General features: G+C 36.2%; 1 protein-coding gene across 4 annotated transcripts in view; it reads right to left on the reverse strand.

The window, feature by feature from the left end:
* KIAA1328 (KIAA1328 ortholog) overlaps nucleotides 1-22490 on the reverse strand; it is a 353869-nt gene that overhangs the window by 236439 nt on the left and 94940 nt on the right. The gene's annotated exons all lie outside the window — the stretch shown is intronic.

The raw sequence follows: 22490 nt of genomic DNA on the forward strand, positions 1-22490 counted from the left end.
ACATTATCCAATCAGAACAAAAGAGAGAAAATAGGCTGAAAAAGAAAATGAACAGAGCCTAGGGATGTGCGGGACTATAATAAAAGATACAGCATTTGTGTCACTGGAGTCCTAGAAGGAGAGCAGAAAGAGGGTAGAGCTGGGAAAACATTAAGAACTAATGCCTGAAAATTTTCCAAATTCGGCAAGAGTCAAGAAGTTGAGCAAGCCCCAAACAAGATAAACCCAAAGAAATCCATGTCAAGACATGTCATAACCAAACTTCTGAAAACCAAAGATGAAAAATCTTGAAACCAAGAGAGAAGCAGCACTTATTTATACTCCTTTTTTTTTATTATGTTATGTTAATCACCATACATTACATCATTAGTTTTTGATGTAGTGTTCCATGATTCATTCTTTGTGCATAACACCCAGTGCTCCATGCAGAACGTGCCCTCTTTAATACCCATCACCAGGCTATCCCATCCTCCCACCCCCTCCCCTCTAGAACCCTCAGTTTGTTTTTCAGAGTCCATAGTCTCTCATGGTTCGTCTCCCCCTCCGATTTCTCCCCCTTCATTCTTCCCCTCCTGCTATCTTCTTCCTTTTTTTTTTTAAACATATAATGTATTATTTGTTTCAGAGGTACAGGTCTGTGATTCAACAGTCTTACATAATTCACAGCACTCACCATAGCACATACCCTCCCCAATGTCTATCACCCAGCCACCCCTTCCCTCCCACCCCCCACCACTCCAGCAATCCTGTTTGTTTCCTGAGATTAAGAATTCCTCATATCAGTGAGGTCATATGATACATGCCTTTCTCTGATTGACTTATTTCGCTCAGCATAATACCCTCCAGTTCCATCCACATCATTGCAAATGGCAAGATCTCATTCCTTTTGATGGCTGCATAATATTCCATTGTATGTATGTATGTATGTATACACACACACACACACACACACACACCACATTCATCTGTCAATGGACATCTTGGCTCTTTCCACAGTTTGGCTATTGTGGACATTGCTGCTATAAACATCGGGGTGCATGTACCCCTTTGGATCCCTACATTTGTATCTTTGGGGTAAATACCCAGTAGTGCAATTGCTGAGTCATATGGTAGCTCTATTTTCAACTTTTTGAGGAACCTCCATACTGCTTTCCAGAGTGGGAAGCAGCACTTATTTAAAGGGGGAGAATCAAATGATGATGTATTTTCATCACAAAACATGGGGGCCAAAAGGAAGTGGCACATTTCTCAAGTGCTAAAAGAACAATCAACCCAGAATTCTATGTACAGCAAAAATATCCTTCAAAAGTGCAGAAGAAATCAAGAAATTCTCAAAGGAAGGACATCTAATAGAATTTAGATCTAAAAGAATGACAAAAGGTTCTCTACAAAGGAAGGAAATGAAGGAATTTTGGAACATCAGGAAGGAAGAAAACAGAAAGAGTACAACTATGGCCAAATAGGCTTTCCTTCCCCTCTTAAATTTTCTAAATTATGTTTGACAGTTGAAACATAAATTATAACATTGTCTGATGGGGAAAAAGAAGAAACTTAAAATGGAAAAACTAGGGAGTAATAGCTTAAGCAACTGCATTTGGAAGCAACAATTTTACTCATTTTTAAGTACAACCTGAAAGTATTTCTCTAAAACAAGTATTTCATAAATAATTCACTGAAAAAGCAGATGGCCAACAATACCTTGTTAAATGTCCCCAACTTCTTCATAACTCCCATCTCAATACATCATTCCCTCAGGTCTCAGCTTTTGATAAATGTTGAATGAATGAGGGAAGGAGTGAATGAATGGATGCTTTCTATGACAAACTTTTCCATCTGTGTTTCTGACTCCACTCTCTTCCATGTCATCTGGATACTGTCCTATAAATTATTTTAGCTTTCTCATGATCTCAACAGCTTTTGGTTTCTTCCCATAAGCCTTCAACTAAGTGCACCCTAAGAAAAGCCCTCCTCAAATAATACTTTCTTCTTAAGCTGCCAATATCTCTCTCTCCTCCCCATTATTACGAAAACTCTAAAAGATTAATCTGTATTTACTGACTCAACTTCCTCATTCCAATTTAATTTTTGGCCCAATATAATAAGTTTTCCTGTCCTGTCACATTTTTTAAAAAAGATTTTATTTATTTGAGAGAAAGTGGGCAAAAGAGAGAGAGAGAGCACACAAGCAGGGTGAGGGGCAGAGGGAGAAGCAGACTCCCTGCTGAGCAGGGAGCCGATGCAGCTCAATCCTGGGACTCCAGGATCATGACCTGAGCCTAAGGCAGATGCTTAACCGACTAAGCCACCCAGGTGCCCCTGTCCTGTCACATTTTTACACTATATTCACAACAAATATCCTCTATTAATTGCTAAATATAACAACCTGATTTGGGGTTTTATCTTCTTTGCTGGGCACTTTCTCCCTCTTCAAAGATCTCCTCTCCTGGTTTTTGAGTTACTGACCCAATCTGCTTTCTCCTTACTGATTGCTCCTTTTTAACTCTCTTTCACTGACTTTCCCCTTCTTTTACCCACCATTAAATACAGATATGTCCTACGATAATGTCCTAGAACTTACTGTTTTCACTACCTCTTCCCATGACTTTATCTTCAAGAAAAGCAGTGTAATGTAAGGTTCTATAGCAGTCCCACGTTACATACATGATTATTACCCAGAAGAGTATATGCATGTATTTGTCACTTACATGGCTTATAAAACATTAAGTAAGGTAATTGTTGAAGCTCCAATTTCTCAAATTGTTCTCAGTATCTTCAAATCATATTGTTGGATTTTTATATTTAAATAACAGAAGTTTACTGCTCCAAAAAAGTTTTAACATCCTACTACTGTTTAGAGCATCATCAAGTATTGTTGAATGATGTCACTTTAATATAAAGAAAGTGCTAATACATACCATTTTCATTTCAAGGAAACATAAAATTTACTTTACTACAGAATAACATTCGACAATTAGTTCCTGACTTGATTACCCTTTGAAGTGAATCCAGAATGACATATGGTATAATACAAATGAATTAAGTTAGGGTTACCCATATACAATAAAAAAGAAATCACATTGAATAAATTAAGGATTATATTATTCATCAAAATTAAATTTCTTTTTTTCCCAACCGGCATCAAAAAGATTACAGTAATATTTAATTTTCTAGCAGACAAATAAATAGTTTTCTAGTTCCATCTGTATCACTTGTGTAACGTTTAAAAAAAAAACCTTAAAGCAGGATGCCTGGGTGGCACAGTTGGTTAAGCATCTTAGTTTCGACTCAGCTCGTGATTTCAAGGTTGTGAGATCGAGCTCCGCATCAGGCTCAGCACGGGTGTGCTTGAGATTCTCTGCCTTTGCCCCTCCCCCCATTTGTGCACGTGACGACACACACACACACACACACACACACTCTCTCTCTCTCTCTCAGGTAAATAAATAAAGTCTTTAAAAAAATGTAGAAAACTTAAAAGCAATGAAAAATGCTAAATAACTCCCCATACTAGTAAAATCACTGCCAGGACATGTTCATATTAATAGAATAAAGATTATAAGTACTACATTACCTTACTGGATTAATATTTTCAATGATCAAGCAATTTATACCCCTAGTTCAGGTAATGGCTCTGAAATATATAGACCATATAGAAATGAAAGACTGTGTTTGAAGATATGCAGATCACCATACAGGCATCAACAGGTATTAACACTGAACAAGTCAAGAAAAATATCTAAGAAAGGTTTAATAATGAAAGTAGTATGTAATTAAATAAATACTGCAAAAAAATTTTAGTCCCTTTACTCAAGGCAAATCTACTCTTTTATAATAGATATGTATTCAAAGTTGAATTATAGTGACCTTCATACATGTGTTAGGTACTAATTATCTGACACTCTCTTTCAATATACCAGTCCCAAACAAGGCAGGCATTCTGCATGTCCTTCCCGTGGCACATTATTAGCTCCTTCAACTCAAAAAAGGGTTCTATGTAAAGATGCCAATGGGCCATGAGGCCTATACCCAGTGAGCAGTCTGTGTGGCACTATACCAAATCCGAGAGGGCTTAAGGAAGGAAATTTGTTTTGGCAGCATTTCTAGGGATGCTTCCTGGAATAAAATTTGGGAATGTTCTGTCTCTAGGAAATGGTAGAGGACTTTTAAATTTATGTATTTGTCAATCCAAATGCCAGTGAAATCTCCTTTTTAATAAGTAGTCGGAGTCATGATAATGTGGCTGAAAATATTCACTCCCCAGAATACAGACATAATCTCCCAGCTATATGCTCCAATTTCTATCATACACAAGAGATCAATTAAAAATGAAATGCAAGCTCCACTGGGTGGCACAAGACTAAGCCACAGGAAGAGTTACTTAATACTAAAAATTATTTTGCCTTTTGTTTTCCCATTTAAAAAATATATTTAGATTACAAAATTAAAACAAATAAAAGTAACACTGCATAATTTAGCTGTGGTTTTTCTACCAAATTGCTTATAACTGTAACCATAAAATGATAATAATCTACCATATGTGCAGCTGCAAAACGAAGAAAAGCACTGGTCAGTGCTGTTGCGAAATGTGAACCTACTACTCCCCCTGGTGCCTGTGCAGCTGAATTGCAATAAAATAAAAAGTCATTTTTCCAAGTGGGAAATTTCACAAACTGTCAGTTCTGCTATAACACTTGTTTTGAAAACATAAAAAATTTTAAGTGTGTTTGATGTATTTGGAAATAATATGCGCAAAATGTGAATATCACCCACAAAAAATACTAGACGCAACAGAAAACAGCACCCAGCTGACCCAAGCCCAGTATGAATACAAACACATGCCTGCAAGCCTCACACCTCAGACATCTATCAGCTCCGATACCACATCCTGTGTTAGGGGCCACACCCACCCACAGCTAGTGTTACAACTTGCCATCCAATCTCCTCAACCCTTCTACATTTTACAGTAACTCACAAGGTGCAACCCTTTCCTTGTCTACTTCCACAAGCATTTTGAATGTATTTTCAAGGTAAAGTACTGTATTCATGATAGTATTTATGCATATTTTCATTTCTTAATATGTATAAAACTATGCTATCATTTTTATTAGGTTCCCTTTTTATTTTTTTTTTAATTTTATTATGTTAATCACCACACATTACATCATTAGTTTTTGACGTAGTGTTCCATGATTCATTGTTTGTGTATGTTTCATTGATGATGTTTTTAAGTGTTGTTGTACCCCTAAACTCATTTTTCCCATAAGCCCTGTGGGGTTTTGGGGGGCATATTTTGATGACTTTTAAAAATGCCTATGGCTCCTTATAGCAGAAATAACTATATAATAAATAGTAAAATTTAAATTCTCTACTATATTTGTGTATAGGGCAAGAGTAATTATAAACAATTATCTAAATTTTGTAAGCTAAAAAAGTGTGTTTTATGTGTCTATTTCCATGGAAGTATTATTTACTCTTTCCATCTCTTTCTAGAAAGGCTTCATTCTCACAGTTATAGACCTTTATAAAAATTCAGGAGGTAAAAAAATTTATACACACACACATTGCCATTTATCCCATTCAAGCTATTAATCATACCAAATAATTTGTGACCCTGCTCTAATTTGATAACCAAATGCTTTCCAGAAGTCTGAGGTGAGAAAAGGTCCAACTGACTCAAAATTCACCTTGTTTTGTGTTCATACGTAATTCAAAACTTGAATCAGCTAAAAAGTTGCATAAGAAAAATAAGCAGTCTTTTAAGGAGACCAGGGTTCAAGGGAACACAAACAGCCCAAAGATATGTTCTCACCAAAGATAAATGCAGTTTTCTTATAGGCTTTCCATTTTTCTGAAAAATACCAGTATTACACTTAGATAAAAGGGAAGCCAGGATAAAACCTTCAGGAATTCATAATCCTTCACTTAGTTAGCACTCTTGTTTACAACTAATATTTCACAAGCACAGTAAGCTTAAGCAAGTGTATACCTTCCTTATTAGCAGTTCGTCTACAATGGGTTTAGCTTTTCCACATTATCAACCTGTTGTATACAGAGAAAAACTTGCTGTTAGGCAGGAAGTCTAATAGTGTGGTTCATGGACAGCAGCATCGGTATCACCTGGGACCTTGCAAGAAATGCAAAATCCTGGCTTCCTTTCCAGATGCGGATCAGAGTCTACATTTTATTAAGCTCCCCAGGTGATGAATGTACATATTAAAGTCTGAGGACCACTGATCTAAAGTACTATGATGAAGTTCCCGGCTCCATATCTGCCCATCTTGCACTTCTACAGCATTAAGAAAAGCAGCTTTCTCCTGCCACAAAGTCATAGCGTTTTTATAGTGAATTAACTAGCATGTTTTATTTTTTAATTTGCTGCTATTTTGTTAGTCTTTTAACCTTGGTAGAACACAATCTGTTTGGATCACAATAAATAAGGATGGATAAAATGGGTTGCAAAGATATCTGGGATAAAACTGATTAAATATGACTAAATGTTGGGGCGCCTGGGTGGCTCAGTCGTTAAGCGTCTGCCTTCAGCTCAGGTCATGATCCCAGGGTCCTGGGATCGAGCCCCGCATTGGGCTCCCTGCTCGGTGGGAAGCCTGCTTCTCCCTCTCCCTCTGCCGCTCCCCCTGCTTGTGTTCCCTCTCTCGCTGTCTCTCTCTCTGTCAAATAAATAAATAAAATCTTAAAAAAAAAATGACTGTTAATTCCTAAAAAGGCAGAATTTCATACATAAGTATGTATAAAATATAAAATATGTTTTTTTACATATACATGCAAAACAGCCAACATTTGTGCAATAAAAAGCTTAGCAATTCATGCTTATGTCACATGCCCAGGACATATTTCATCAATTAGATAAACATTTTAAAAAACTAGAGAGAGTTAATGTTTTCTTCTTCATTTGGATAAAAAAAAACCTGAGTAACCTGGTTACAATGAATTAAAAACTATGGAAGAAAAGCTTTAATAATGATAGCTTTATAGGACTATCACAGTTTTACTGAAAACCATTATACATCTCATTAGAACATGCATATTGTCATAAAAGTTTAAATGCCAAGCACCCAGGAATTCTCTAGTAAAACGACCCCTATTCTTGCAAACTATCTTCCCTGACCTCTTACCATGCACACACAAAGTGTATACTTAACAGGCTAGCCTAGCTGCTTTATTAGGACAAGGAGCTGCAAAGTGCTGAAGGATACACCCTCCACTCTCTTTTTTGCGGGTGTGCTTTTTATAATTAAAATATATTTGACATATAACACTTTATAAATTTTTTATTGAAATATATTTGACATCTTATGCTGTGTCAATTTAAAGTGTACAACATGTTAACTTGCTACATTTATATATTGTAATATGATCGCCATTTTGGCAATAGCACCTCTATCACATCACAGAACTATCATTTCTATTTTGTGGTGGGAATAATTAACATCTAGTCTCTTAGCAAGTCTGGCAATCATAATACCACACTGTTGTCTATACTCACTGTGCATTAGATCTCCAGGACTTATTTATCTACTAGTTGTAAGTTTTCTTATCTCCTTGGTTTATTTCTTACAAGTCGATCCTGTGCATGCTGGAGAATCTTTAGAAAGGATGACCAGTACCCCCCCGCAAAGAATCCCATATACAACAATAAGAACAAAAGCAATGAAACAAAGACTAACATCAACCCAACCCAAACTAAACCAAATCCCAAAACCCCACTAACCAACTACATGGTTCCAGATACTATCAGGTGTTAGAGGGCCATAAGCTATCTGGGATGGCAAAGATGGCATTATCTGGGCAGCTTTTCATGAAAGGGGAAAATGCCCTTTTCCTTAAGATATAAGTTGAAAAGCCTTACCAAAAGAGCTCCAGAGTTTGTTGTTTTATTAAATGACTTCAGGTCTGGGTAAATGGGGAAAGGGAAAAAGGGAACAGGAGAGTAGAGTAAAGGAAGATACAGCAAGGAAGAAAATATGTATGCTCAGATAAACTGACTGAAAAAAATTAGAAACAAAAATGCAAAAATAAGTTTCTTCTTACTTCACTGCTTTTGCTTTACTCAGAAAGATAAAGATACAAAATCCTGAAGTGAAATGTTAGAATTCTGAATGCAAGTATTAAAGATCAGAATCAGCAAGATAGGAAAACAAAATAAACAACTGTGTTGGGTAATAAAAGCACAAATAGAGATGAAGACAGAGAAGGGAGACCTGTTTGATAAAGATCTCATTTTGGGTGGATGATTTCCACCCAAACTTTGGCAAACTTTTCCCGTTCACCAGATAGTATTTAGGTTTTGTGGGCCATATCCGTGTCCTGCAACTAAACTGTCATTGTTGTGCAAAAGAGCCATAGATAATACATAACCAAATAAGCCATGACTGTGTTCCAATAAAACTTTATTTACAAAAGTAGGCAGTATCCTGGATTAGTAGGCTATAGTTTGCAACCTCTGCTATAGCCTAGCTGAGAACTAGAAAAAATATGGCTATACCATCCCCGGGGTTTATGAAAAACAGATTTGAAGAACGATGAGTGAGAATCACTTGACCTTCAGCAAGAAAGTGGTCTCTAAGATCACTGTGACTGGTTTTAAGAGTGATTAGCTCTTTAAAAACTAACTTGGACTAATTTTTAAATAAAAGCTCATATTTATTACAGAGCTTATCTCATTATATTGCAATGACATATAATTTTCCTTTTCCTAAGCTTCATCCTTATTACTTACACTGATTTTTATAAAGAAATAATTTTCCACTGGAAGTGCTACCCAGAGCATTTAGGCAAGAAAAATAAAAGGCATCCAAATTAGAAAAGAAGAAGTAAAACTATCTGTACTTGCAGATGACATGATATTACAGATATAAAAAGGCCTAAAGATTCCACTGAAATGCTGTTAGAATAAACAAATTCAGTAAAGTTAAGGAATAAAAAACACAATATATTAAAATCAGTAATGTTTCTAAACACCAACAAGAAATTATCAGAAAGAGAAGTAAAACAATCTCATTTACTGTAGCATCAAAAATAATAAAATACTTAGAAATAGATTTAGCCAAGAAGGTGAAAAATTTGTGCACTGAAAACTGTAAGACATTGATGAAAGAAATTGAAGAGAACACAAATAAATGTAAAGATATTGTTAAAATGTCCCTACTACCCAAAGCGATCTACAGGTTCAGTGCAATCCCTATCAAAACTCCAAGGGCATTTTTCACAGAAATAAAAAAAAAATCCTAAAATTTGTATGGAACCACAAAAGAACCCAAATAGCCAAAATAATCTTGAAAATGAACAAAGCTGGAGGCATCATGTTCCCTAATTTCAAACTGTATTACAAAGCTATAGTAATCAGTATGATATTGGAATAAAAACAGATACATAGGTCTATGAAATAGAATAGAGAGCCCAGAAATAATTCCACACACACACAGTCAATTAACTTATGATAAAGGAGTCAAAGATCTACAATGGGGAAAGGGTAGTCTTTTCAACAAATGGTGCTGGGAAAACTGAACAGCCACATGCAAAAGAATGAAACTGGACCACCATTTATACCTTACACAAAAATCAACTCAAGATGGATTAAAGACTTAACATAAGACCTGAAACCATAAAACTCCTAGAAAATATGGTTGGTGAGCGACTTGACAACTGGTCTTGGTGATGATGTTTTGGATTGAACATCAAAACCAACGGTAATAAATGCAAAAAATAAACAAGTGGGACTACGTCAAACTAAAAAGCTTCTGCACAGCAAAGGAAACCATCAATAAAATAAAAAGGTAACCTATGGAATGAAAGAAAATATTTGCAAACTACATACCCCATAAAGGGTTAATATCCAAAATATACAAGAAACTCACACAACTCAACAGCAAAAAAACCGCCACAAATAACCCAATTTTTAAAAATAGGCAAAGGACCATCTTTTTCCAAAAAAGGCATACTAATGGCCAACAGATATATGAAAAGGTGCTCAATATCATTAGTCATCATGGCAATATTTGTGGGCAGAAACAGGACTATCAGTGGCAGAGAGCAGTAATGATGGGACTCTAATCAAACCAAAATGATTGAAAAAGAAATTTAAAAATCTTGCAAAAACTGGTAAAAAGGAAAAGACCAAATTTATCCTTTCACCCCATCTCCACTCTAGAAAATAAACAAAATTGGCCAAACTAAAGAAATCCCCCTTTTTGTTTCTTATTCTTGTACCCTCAATTTTTGACTTGAGTTCCTGATGCTCTACTATTGAAGTTTAGAAGCTTGTCCTTCTGCAGGTAAAAAGATCTATGGAAAAAAAAGCATTAAAAACACCTAGTACAGACATAAAATATATATACCAGGTTCTGAAAATTCAAGTGTGAATATACATTCATCTTTTTTTTTTTTTTTTTAAGAGAGGGGGAGAGGGGAGGGGTGGAGGGACAGGGAGAAAGAGAATCTCAAGCAGGCTCCACGCCCAGCACTGAGTCCAACTTGGGACTCAATCTCATGACTGAGATGGTAACCTGAGCCGAAATCAAGAGTCAGATGCTTAACTGAGCCACCCAGGTGCCCCACATTCATTATTTTTATACACTGATTAAAAAGTGGAATTTGAAACCAGTCCAATCTCATAGCAAGGTTTCATCTTCTGATTCTGCAAGCAAAAAGCACATAATATGGAGAACCTCAGTTGTGTTTCTTTGTTTCTTACCTCAGAGCAAATGCCTCAGGATGTGCTATGGAGTGACTTGCCCTCATCTACTGCTGAATTTCATTTCTCTTTTAGGGCTTTAGGTAATTATAGTAAATGTCAGTTATAGAAATACTTGAATAAAATATCAAACTTCTAATGCAAATCAAAGGATTGATCATTGCAAATGTTCAGGATCACTGAGGTGGTCTGTGTCATAAAAACAATAAGAGCATCATCACAAGCTTACTTTCAATAAAAACTTACTTCTTTTGTTCATATTATATATTTTTTCCTCTATGCTCCCTTGAAGATGTAAAATAAACTGATAGAGGAGGTTGGGTCACAGATAGAAAGTAGGAAAAAGGCCATTACATTTAAGTGCATATGGTTTAAATCTTTTAGAATGGATTTTGTTAAATTATACATCATACTTTCTGTGTAATGTAATATGCAAGGTGGAATTCTACGGAGCAAAAAACATTCTTATGGAGAATATATAAAAAGTATAACTAAAATGTTAAATGTTAAAACAAAAGTAACATTTAAGAAAATAAAATAGCTAAGCTATGTTGGTAATCTTTAAAAATTTACATCGCAGCACGTAGGGAACTACAGCAAAGAACAGTAAAAACATCACAAAAGAGCAAATTACTGACCACTCTGTTTCTGGTTTAAAATAAAAGCTGGAAAACAAATTAATGTACTTCACAATTCTAAAAGTCAGAGAAAAACAAATCTTCAAATATGTGATAGGGCAAAGTGACCTCAAGAGTGAGGCCACTAGAACCAGAAATCCTCCCACTACTTGGAAAGAAAGAGGTCAGGATGCCTTGAACTGTCTTTGTGAATCCAAGTCCTACCCAAAGACTTCTTTATTGTTTGGAGATTTTGCCCATTTGTTTGTTCTTCTTTCGCTTTTTCACTGGATTGATGTTGGGTTTGTTAAACCAACAAATTGATTCCAAATGATGCTGGAAGAGAAGTTTATGTCACCAGTCTCAGTGATTGCTCTAATTTGGGGATATATGTGACCGGTGGAGAATTACGAAATGGCATAAACCTAAAAATGTTATTATGCCACAAAAACTGGTTAACTGTGGCAAAGTGTAGGGCCCTATGCCTGGACATTGCTTTTTTACTTTAACACTCACAATTATTGTGAGTTGCTATAGAATTATGTGAAACTGTTACAGCATTTAAGCTATACCATAATATTCAGATTCATTCTGAGTGACATATTCTTTATTCATCCTGTATTTAAAATAGAAAAAGAATTAAGGCAAAAATGAGTCACCATTGCTTTGATCTGATTTAATCCAAAAGTAGAACACTAATTATAAAGATTTTATAACTAAGTGCAGAGCATGGCAGGAGGCCCATTTTTCTAACACTACAGAATCAAAGCATCTTGATGCACAACTAACTTCATTACACAGCACACTTTATACCATCTCTCCATGGTATGCAAAATGCTTATTAAAGAATATACTTCTATCCACTCATTTCAGCATTGCTACTATTACTTTTTAAATTATTTTTATAACTACTAGTTAACATTATTTTTAAAACTACTACTACTTTAAATTATTATTTATTTATTTATTTATTTTTGAGAGAGAGAGAGAGAGAGAGAGAGCACAAGTGGGGGGTGGGGCAGAGGGAGAAGCAGACTCCCCACTGAGCAGGGAGCCAGATGCAGGACTCAATCCCAGGACCCAGGGATCATGACCTGAACCGAAGGCAGACACTTAACCGATGGAGCCACCCAGGCACCCTAAATTACTTTTAAATTAATACTGTTAGATTTAAAATTAGAAAAGGCAGTTCTATGGGTGAATTATTTTTGTCTTAGAACTATTTAACTTATGTGTAAAAGATATATCATGATTAGAAGGGAGGTCCACTCTGCTTAGAATGTAGAAAGTCTCTAGATGATGTTGCTTCCACATTGACAATGAGAAAGAGCCAGACAATCTTTAGGATGTAACTGTTTTGGGCCCATCAGAGTTTAGGTCACAAGACAATCAGGTAAACTGAATTCCAAAAGGTGACAAGCCTCTCTAAGGAGACACAGGACACATACCCCCAAAGGAAGCAGTGGTCATCATAAAAGTCAGAGAAGAAGAAAAACACCTGAAAATTTTAACAAATTATTAAAAGCTGTGTGTGGACTAGTGTGACAGGGAGCATTAGACATAAGAAGGGTATGCACTCACTCACTAGTTCTTTCACAGGGGCTTATAAGAAATAATAACAGAGCAAGAGACCTAAGAGAATCCCGTAAGTGGTACAAAGCTGCCAATTCTTGGACCCTTCTGTCATGGAAAGCAAAAGCTAGAAGCTTCTATGAGAAAGAAGGTCAGGAAACATTCCCGGGGAATAGGAACACTAGGAAAAACCTGCAAGTACTCCAGAACCCACCTTTGCTAAGTAGATGGTAGCAGAAGCCCACCACTAGAGACAATTAGAGTCTGGTATAGCGAAGATAACTACAGTAACAATAAAGCCCACATCCAATTCAACTACTGGCTAGAATGACTTTGAAGTGCACACTAACTGCCTACCTGACAGAGAGATGTCCATTTCTGAGTATAAATACTATTTACCTCAGTTTCTACTGTTCTTTAACACAAAATGTCAGGTACTAAATAATAAAGAATTCCTTTCGATGGCCTTATCAGCAGACTGGATACAGCACCGGAAACAACCAACTTGAAAATAAGGGAGCAGAAATGATCCAAAATGAAACACAAAGAAGATAAAAAGAACAGAACATCCCAGATCTGTGGTACCATATTAAACATGTATAACCCGAATCCTAGACAGAGAGGAGAGAGAAGGGAGGTGGAAGGAATAACCAAAGAGAAAATGAATGGTCGAGAACTTTGCAAAACTAATGAAACATAACAAACTGCAGGCCAAAGAAGTTCAAAGAACTCCAAGCAGGATACACACACACACACACACACACCCCTAGACATACCAAAGTTAAACTGCTGAAAACCAAAGCCAAAGAGAAAATCTTGAAGACAGCAGGAAAAAAACAAAAACAAAAAGTGTTTACAGTACTGAAACAATAGCATCTCACAATAGCCACCATTCAACATTTGTGACTTGATAATTACAAATAATAAAAACAGGTATGACTAACACCTACTGAGCACTTGTTACATGTCAGTCACTGTTCTAAGTGTCACAAAAACCCTATGAAGTACAATTAACATTTTATTTTATGGATGAAGAAGCTGAGATACAAAGAGATTAAGTATATTGCTTAGGATCACACAGAATCTGTGGAGTCAGGGTTCAAATCCCTGTAGTGTAGCACCAGCGTCCATACTCTTAATCACCATACCCTGCATTTTGGTCACGACCTTCCTTTCCACCCCATTAGGGTACCACAAACAATAATAAATAACACGCCACCATCACCACCATACATACCCTGCCCCGTCTGTGCTCCTAAAAGAGAAAGCAACACTGATGTAAGGAGGGACAGAAACTTCCTCCATCACTACTGGGGTTGACAGTGAATGTTAGCATAGTTTTTTACAATTCTTTCTAAATTAGATAAACAATTGTAAGCATCAAGAAAATCTGGACTTTGTATTATGTGAATCTATTTTTGTGCTGAATTACACCTACTTGTTCTTACAAGGGCACTCCCATTGAGAACCACTTCTCTCCTTTCTTTCCTTTCAAACACAGTGAACATAATCACATCACAGAAAAAGCTATTACTATTTCTAAATGGTCTCTGCTCACGGCAGGCAGTCTCCAGGCAACAGTTTTGTCAGTGTTATGATTAATTAATTTATTTCTAATAAGTTTTTTACTTTAGAATAACTTTAGATTTACAGAAAAGTTGTAAAGATACTACAGAGAGTTCCCATATCCCTCTCACCCGGTTTTCCCTATTGTTAATACTTTACATCACCACGGTACGTTTATCACACCCAAGAAACCAACATCGCTGTATTGCTACTAACTAAACTCCAGACTTGATTCAGATCTCACCAGTTTTCCTTTACTGTCCTTCTTCTCTTCCACAATCTAGTTGGCAGCACATTTAGTTGACATGCCAGTCTCCTCTGGCCTGCAACAGTTTCTCAGTCTTTCCTTGTTTTTCATGACTTTGGTCATTTTGAGGAATACTGTCTGGTATTTTTGTAGAATGTTTCTGCATTTAAGCTTGCCTGGTGTTTTCCTCAGGGCTAGAGTGGGGTTATGAGTTTTTGAAGAAAATACCACAGAGGTGCCACTGTCATCTCATCATGGCTGGGGCCCGGGATAGCCATGAGACACAGGGTAAGGTGGACCCTGATCACTTGGTGGAGGTGGTGTTTGCCAGGTGTAAGTCACTAAATTAGCCCACTCTCAGGATCAGGGGTTGAGAGTTAGACTCCATCTTCTGAAAGGATGAATATCTATGTTTATTATTTGAAATTCTTCTATGAGAAAGAGTTCTCTTCTCCCCGATTTGACTATATGTTGAAGCTATTGTTTCATATGAGGTGGGCATAAAAGGGTCACATAAAGTAAATGTTTTTTGCTGAGATTTTACTCTCTCAAAGCCAACACACAAGCCCCCCACCCACTTTCTAGCCAGACTCTACTGAAAAGAAAATTTAAAGCATGTAAGTTGAGTAAACAATTGTGCTCAATGCATCTGTGTAAAATTAACCTTAGGAAAGAAGCAAAGTTCATGCAAGGTATGCTGTGAATGGAGGAATGTGGAATAAGAATTGGTCTTCACATGTGCAACCAAAGTGTCTCTCTTTCTCTCACTCTCCCTCCCTTCCTTCTTCCCTCTCTGCTTCCCTCTGAGGTGGAGGTTGAGCAGGATGGAAGGAAGAAAATGAAATGAGTGAAATTGGTGTTCTCTTTTCCTATTAGTAACACAAAGATGTCTGGTACTGACATCTGCTATTAGAAATTACATCTCTAGAGGCCATGGAAGGCATGATAACCAGATATGTTAAAAGACTTTCCAATTATTCTTGGTTAGGCTATAAATAATTTCTCATTTCCCAGATAATCTGTCCCTCATCCAATCAGCTCCCACAGAACTGAACCCCTTGAGTAAGAGGCTCACCTCATTAATCAGTTTGAACACATCTAAGGAATAGTGATCTATTTGTGCAGTACAAAAAAGGCTCCAAACTTATCTAAGGTATTCCAGATCTGCCTAGGAAGGTGTTCAACCAGTGGTTTGTAAAACAGAATATTCTATTTATTTTCCTCACTCAGCCCAGCCCTGCCCCTCCTCTTTCTTGGCTCATACCTCCACTGTTCATACAACTCCAATGGGTCCTCTAGAATCCCAATATTCTACACCACAACACGTCTTTGTGTCTTCTGTCTTTACCTAAAATCCTCCCTCTAATTTGCTTACCTTTAGATTTCACCTAAAAGTAATCATAATTCTGTAAACTTGGAAGAAAAACTTTAAAATTAAAAAAATATTTTTCTCTTATTCTCTCACTTGATCTTTATAATAGGAAAAATACCATGGTGTGCTATCACTTTACAAATAAAGCAAGGGTAACTTACATGACTGAAGGCCCTATCAGTTCTGGGACTCCCAAGGACCCTTTACAAATTCACCAAAAATGAAAGTTGAATTCAGTTGGTAGTTCAGCAAACTGCAGTTCCTAAAGGTTCCTAATGACTTCCTGTTCAACAAATCCAATATATACTTTATGGTTCTCTTATATGACTTCTCTGGATCGGTAACTCTCTTGAAGTACTATCTTCCTTCAGCTCTTTTGATGCAACTCTTTAGGAATACTATTCCTTTTTCTCTAGCTAGTCCTTCTCCCTTTCCTTCTATGGCCCTAGCTTTCCACACTTAATTAGTGTTAGGGTCTGTCTGCGGCTGTTCTTTCTCCAAGCTCCCTGTTTTTCCTGGGCAATCTCATTCAAACTCTAAGCTTCACAAGCCAACTACACTCTGGTCACTCCCAGAAGCACATATCTCGTCCTGAATTTTATTCTCAACTCCAGACAATTGAACTTATCTTTAAAGCTAATGTGGCCAAAATCAGTCATAACCTTTTTTCTCTTTTTAAAACCTGCTTTCTCCCATGTATGTCCTATACCATCTACTTATATGATCAATCCAGAAATGAGAGTCATCCAGTGCTGTTAGCTCCCACAACAAATCCTCAGACCTATTCTATCTCTAAAGAGCTGTGAATTGTTTAAGACTGTTGAATCACAGACCTGTACCTCTGAAACAAAGAACACATTATATGTTAAAAAAAAAAAAAAAAAGAAGAAGAAGAAGATAGCAGGAAGGGAAAAATGAAGGGGGGAAATCGGAGGGGGAGACGAACCATGAGAGACCATGGACTCTGAGAAACAAACTGAGGGTTCTATAGGGGAGGGGGGTGGGGGAACCGGTTAGCCTGGTGATGGGTACTAAAGAGGGCACATACTGATTGAGGCACTGGGTGTTATACACAAACAATGAATCATGGAACACTACATCAAAAACTAATGATGTAATGTATGGTGATTAACATAACATAATAACAAAGAAATTTAAAAAAAGAGCTGTCAAGTCAGCCTCCTTTCTAGCCTCACTACCTCTGATTTAGTTCAGTCTTTAGCATCTTTCTCATCTGGACTACAAATCTACTATACAATAAGCTTCTGAATACTAATTTCACCCTTTCAATCTACCTTTTGTCTTGCTGCCACAAAGATTCTTTAAAAACACCAATCAGATCAATTCACCAGCCCCTATCTTCACCAATCAAAACCAAACACTCCTCACCCCTACCCAACTGATAACTCATGGGATTGAGTCTAACCCCTTTTGCCATTCAAAACACTCTAATTTGGACTAAGCTTACTCTTGTTGCCTCATTTCCTTCCACCTTGCCTTTGTAACTTCCGTCACGTCATTGCAACCTACATTGTCAGTAAATCAAATTCCTGAAGTTTCCTAAACACATTATGACAGTGTTGTCCAATAGAACTTCCTGTGATGATGTAAATGTTCTATGTCCACTCTACATACTACCAGTCATAGATGGGTAATTAGGAACTTAAAATGTGGCAAGTGTGTGACTAAGTACTAAATTTTTTATTTTATTCAATTCTAGTTAATTTAAATTTAAATTGTCAGGTGTAGCTAGTGGCTACCATATTAACCAGTGCAGCTCTATGCTCTCTAAATTTTGGGATATGTCCCCCTATCCAGAATGTTCCTTTTTTTTTTTAATCCCTTACTCACTGGCATGGTAACTTTCTATTCATCTTCCAAGTCTCAACTCTATCACTGTTTAAAGTATTTGCCCCCATCAATTCCCACAAGAGCTTACACACACACACACACACACACACACACACACACACGGTGCCCTTTATCATACTGTGGTCATTCTTTCAAGAAATATTTACTGAGTGCTTGTTATTAAATGTTGTGCAAGCCACTGATTCACAAAGAGTAAGTCACAATTTTGTAATAAGAAATTTATTACTTATTAGGACAACAGACAACCACAAAACTGTGTGAGAGGTCCTACCCTAGAAGTATCTATCTACACCGTTCTCTGAACAATGCCATGATTATGTATATCTTCATGCTTTTTCACATGCTTTACCTTTTGTCTGGCATTCCCTTGTTTGCCTTCTCTACCTAATTAATTCCTTTGTGGTTTAAGATTCAGAGCTAAAGTCACTTCCTCTGGGGAGTCTTCCTTGATCCCTAGTTAGTCTCTCCTCTGTGCTCTGAACTCTTACCCTGAGAGTATCTCTATCATAGACTTAGCATTCTGCATTACAATATCTGGTTTGTTTCCCCCATAGTGTGTATGACAGTGCCTAGTATATAACTGGCACTCAAAAATGTTTGCAAAATATGTGTCTACATAATAAACAAGAGATATATTATCAATTAATATTATTCTTCAACTTCTGCCAATAACATTCATACAACTGTGACTTTTCACCTAGGCCTTATAAGCAAATTCATATTCTGAAAGACCTACATGCAAGTTAAAATGAAAAAGCTTATTTAACTTATCCAAGAAACTACCTGAGCCTTGTCCTGAGTCCCTGCCTCTTCAGGGGACCAACACCTACAAGGAAAAAAAAGGGTTTAAGCATTTTGAAACCAAATAGAATAGATGTTACACATGGTTCACTTTTACTCAAAACACTATAATCACCCATCGCTATTTTAATCATGCACTACCTTTCCTCTTAAATCAAACTAAACAACCTAAGAATTTTGCAACAGCCATTTTATAATTCTGAAATTAAATAAATTACAAAAACAGAAAAAAAAAACCCATATGGGTAATAAAAGTCTCCCCCCCCAACACACACACAAAAAAAGTATTTGTTGCACTGAACTATTATTATTAAAGTTCTATACATGTGTGAAGGTAAAGACTCATAAATCAGCTTAAAATGATTTGAGCTTCTACTTCCAACTTCCAGTCTTGCCTCAAATCTTAAGTGGAAAAGGTTAATCTTCCCATTTAAGTATAAGGGTAAATTTTTTGCAAATGCCCTAGAACAGATTGATGAAATTCTATTCTATTTCTAGTTGGCAGAGAAAGTTATAAGAAAGAGATACTAGATTTTGTTACTTTTTTCTCTGTTGAAAAAAGTCATATAGTTTTTTTGGTTTCAGTTAATATGGTGAAATTACACTGATTGATTTTTGAACTGTTAAACAGTTCTTGCATTTCAGAAAAATTTTGGTCATGACGTATGATGGACTTTTATATTGTTGAATTTGATTTGCAAATATTATGTTGAGAATTTCTGCATCTATATTAACAAGGGATATTGGATTGCAATTTATTTTTGTTGTATAATCTTTGTTAGGTTTTCTATCAGGATAATGCAGGTAAGGAATTATCTGCTCCTTTTCAATTTTCAGAAACAGTTTGTGTAGAACTGTGTGCAAAAAAGAGGCCTGATTCACTTAAATCTCACACATTTCTAGAAGGGCCTGCTTTTGTGACTGGCCCTTGGCTGGCTCTTGAGAACTGAATTCTTAGAATGTTCTGATAAAAACTGTTTTGCTCATTTGAACCACACTTACCAATTTATCTCTGTCTAGACAGTTTGTACAAACAAGGTGATTTATGGTGAATACCTGTTTTTGGTAACTATAGTTGGTCATGCAGGCAGTGTGACTGATCCCCGGTGAAAACCCTAGATTATTAGGCTCAAGAAAGTTTCCCTGTTAGACAATACATATATATATATATATATTGCTGTAATTCACTGTTGGTAAAATTAAGTACATCCTGTGGGACACCACTGGGTGAGGACTCTTGGAAGTTTGTACCTGTTTTTTCCCATACTTTGCCTAATGGACCTTTTCCTTTGTTGATTTTGTTGCATATATTTTTGCTGTTAAAAAAATGTAGCTATCAGTAAAATGATTTCTGAGTCCTGTGGATCCTTCTAGCAAATCACTAGCCCTGGAGGTGGTCCTGGGGAGCCCCAACTCAGTGTGATACTGGGGACCATCAATGAAGACTAGTATTATTTTTACTTAAATGCTTGGCATCATTCACCAGTTAAGCTATCTGGGCTTGAAATTTTCTTTGTGGAAAGTTGTTTGTTTCCCCCTTAACTAACAGATTATGTTTTTTTAGAGCAATTTTAGGTTTATAGAAAATTTGAGCAAAAAGCACAGAGAGCTCCTGTAGAGCACCGCCCCCCCAACAGTTTCCCCTACTATTAATACCATGGATTAGTTTGGTATATTTTTTTACAATTAATGAATGAATCTTGATACATTATTACTAAGGCTGATAGTTTACTTTAGGGTTCACTCTGTGTGTTGTTCAGTTCTATGGAATTTGACAAATGTATACTGTCATGTACCCACCATTACAATATCATACAGAATTGCTTCACTCCCCTAAAAATCCCCTGTGCTACCCTATTCATCCTCCCCTCCTTCCCTCACTCCAAGTCTCTGGCAACCACTAATCTTTTTACTGTCTCTATAGTTTTATCTTTTCCAGAACTCATATACTTGGAATCATTCAGTATAGCCTTTTCAGAGTGGCTTTCTTACTTAGTAATATTTATTTAAAGTTCCTCAATGTCTTTATGAAGCCTGATAGCTCAATTCTCTTATCACTGAATAATATTCCATTATTATTCCAATATTCTATTATTCCATTCCATTCCAATATTATTCCAATATTCCATTATTCATTTATGGGTATGTGATAATTTGTTTATCCGTGCACCTATTGAAGGCTATCTTCATTGCTTTCAAGTTAAGGAAACTGTGAATAAAGATATTATAAACATTTCTGTGCAGGTTTTTGTGTAGATATGTTTTCAATTGATTTGGATAAACAACAAGGGGTAGGACTGTTGAATCATATTTTAGGACTGTATAGCTTTGTAAGAAACTGCTTAACTGTCTTCCAAAGTGGCTATACCATTTTGCATTCCTACCAGCAAAATGAGAGTTCCTGTTGCTCTACATTCTCATCAGCACAGGGGGTTTGGCAGTGTTTTTTATTTTAGTCATTCTATTAGGTGTGTAGTACTATCTCATTGTTGTTTAAACCTGCAATTCACTAGTGACATATTATACCGAGTATCTTTTCATATGCTTATTTGCCATCAATATTGTCTTCTTCAGTGAGGTGTCTGTCAGATCTTTTGTTTATTTTTTAAAAATTGGGTTGTTAGTTTTTTTACTATTGAGTTTTAAGAGTTCTTTATATATTCTGGATATAAGTCCCTTACCAGAGAATGTGTTTTGCAAAGATTTTCTCCCATTCTATGGCTCTCTCTTCATTCTCTTAACAGTGTTTTTCATAGACAAGTTTTCAATTTTAGTAAGATCCTACTTATTAGCTTTTCTTTCATGGATTGTGCTTTTGGTGTTGTATCTCAAAACTCACTACCAAACCCAAGGTTACCTAGACTTTCTCCTATCTTCCAGAAGTTTTATAGTTTTGCATTTTATATTTAGGTCTATGATCCATTTGCAGTTAATTTTTATGAAAGGTATAAGGTCTGTGTCTAGATTCATTTCTTTGCATGTCCAGCACCATTTGTTGCAAAGACTATCCTTTCTCTATTAAATTATATTTGCTCCTTTCTCAAAGGTCAGTTCACTATATTTGTGTGGGTCTGTTTCTGGGCTTTCTAATCAAGTTTTATTGATCTATTTATCTTTTTGCCAATACCATACTGTCTTTATTACTGTAACTTTATAGTAAGCCTTGAAGTTGGGCAGCATCATTCCTCCTACCTTGTTCTTCTTCAATATTGTGTTGGCTATGCTGGTTCTTTTGCCTTTTCATATAAACCTTAGTTTAGAATTAGTTTACCAATAACCACAAAGTAACTTGCTGAGGTTCTGATGGGATTGCATTGAATCTATAGATCAAATTGAGAAGAGCTGACAAATTCAAAATATTAAGTCTTCATCCATAAACACAGACTATCTCTCCTTTTATTTAGATCTTCTTTGATTTCATTCTTCAGAGTTTTGCAGTTTTCCTCATATAGATCTTGTACGTATTTTGTTAGACTTATACCTAGGTCTGTATCTCCCCCCATCATCTCTCCCCCTTTCTCTCTCCCTCTCTTGCTGTGAATGTAAATGATATTGTCTTTAATTTCAAATCAATTACTCATTGGTAGTATACAGAAAAGCAACCGACTTTTGTATATTAACTTTGTGTCTTGCAACCTTGACAGAATTACTTATTAGGTTCCAGTATTTTTTTGGTTATTCTTTAGGATTTTCTACAGAGACAGTCATGTTAGCTGTGAACAAAGACTGCTT

The sequence above is a fragment of the Mirounga leonina genome, unplaced genomic scaffold (assembly GCF_011800145.1).
Source record: "Mirounga leonina isolate KUSES-001 unplaced genomic scaffold, KU_Mleo_1.0 Mir_93, whole genome shotgun sequence".
Classification (NCBI taxonomy): Eukaryota; Metazoa; Chordata; class Mammalia; order Carnivora; family Phocidae; genus Mirounga; species Mirounga leonina.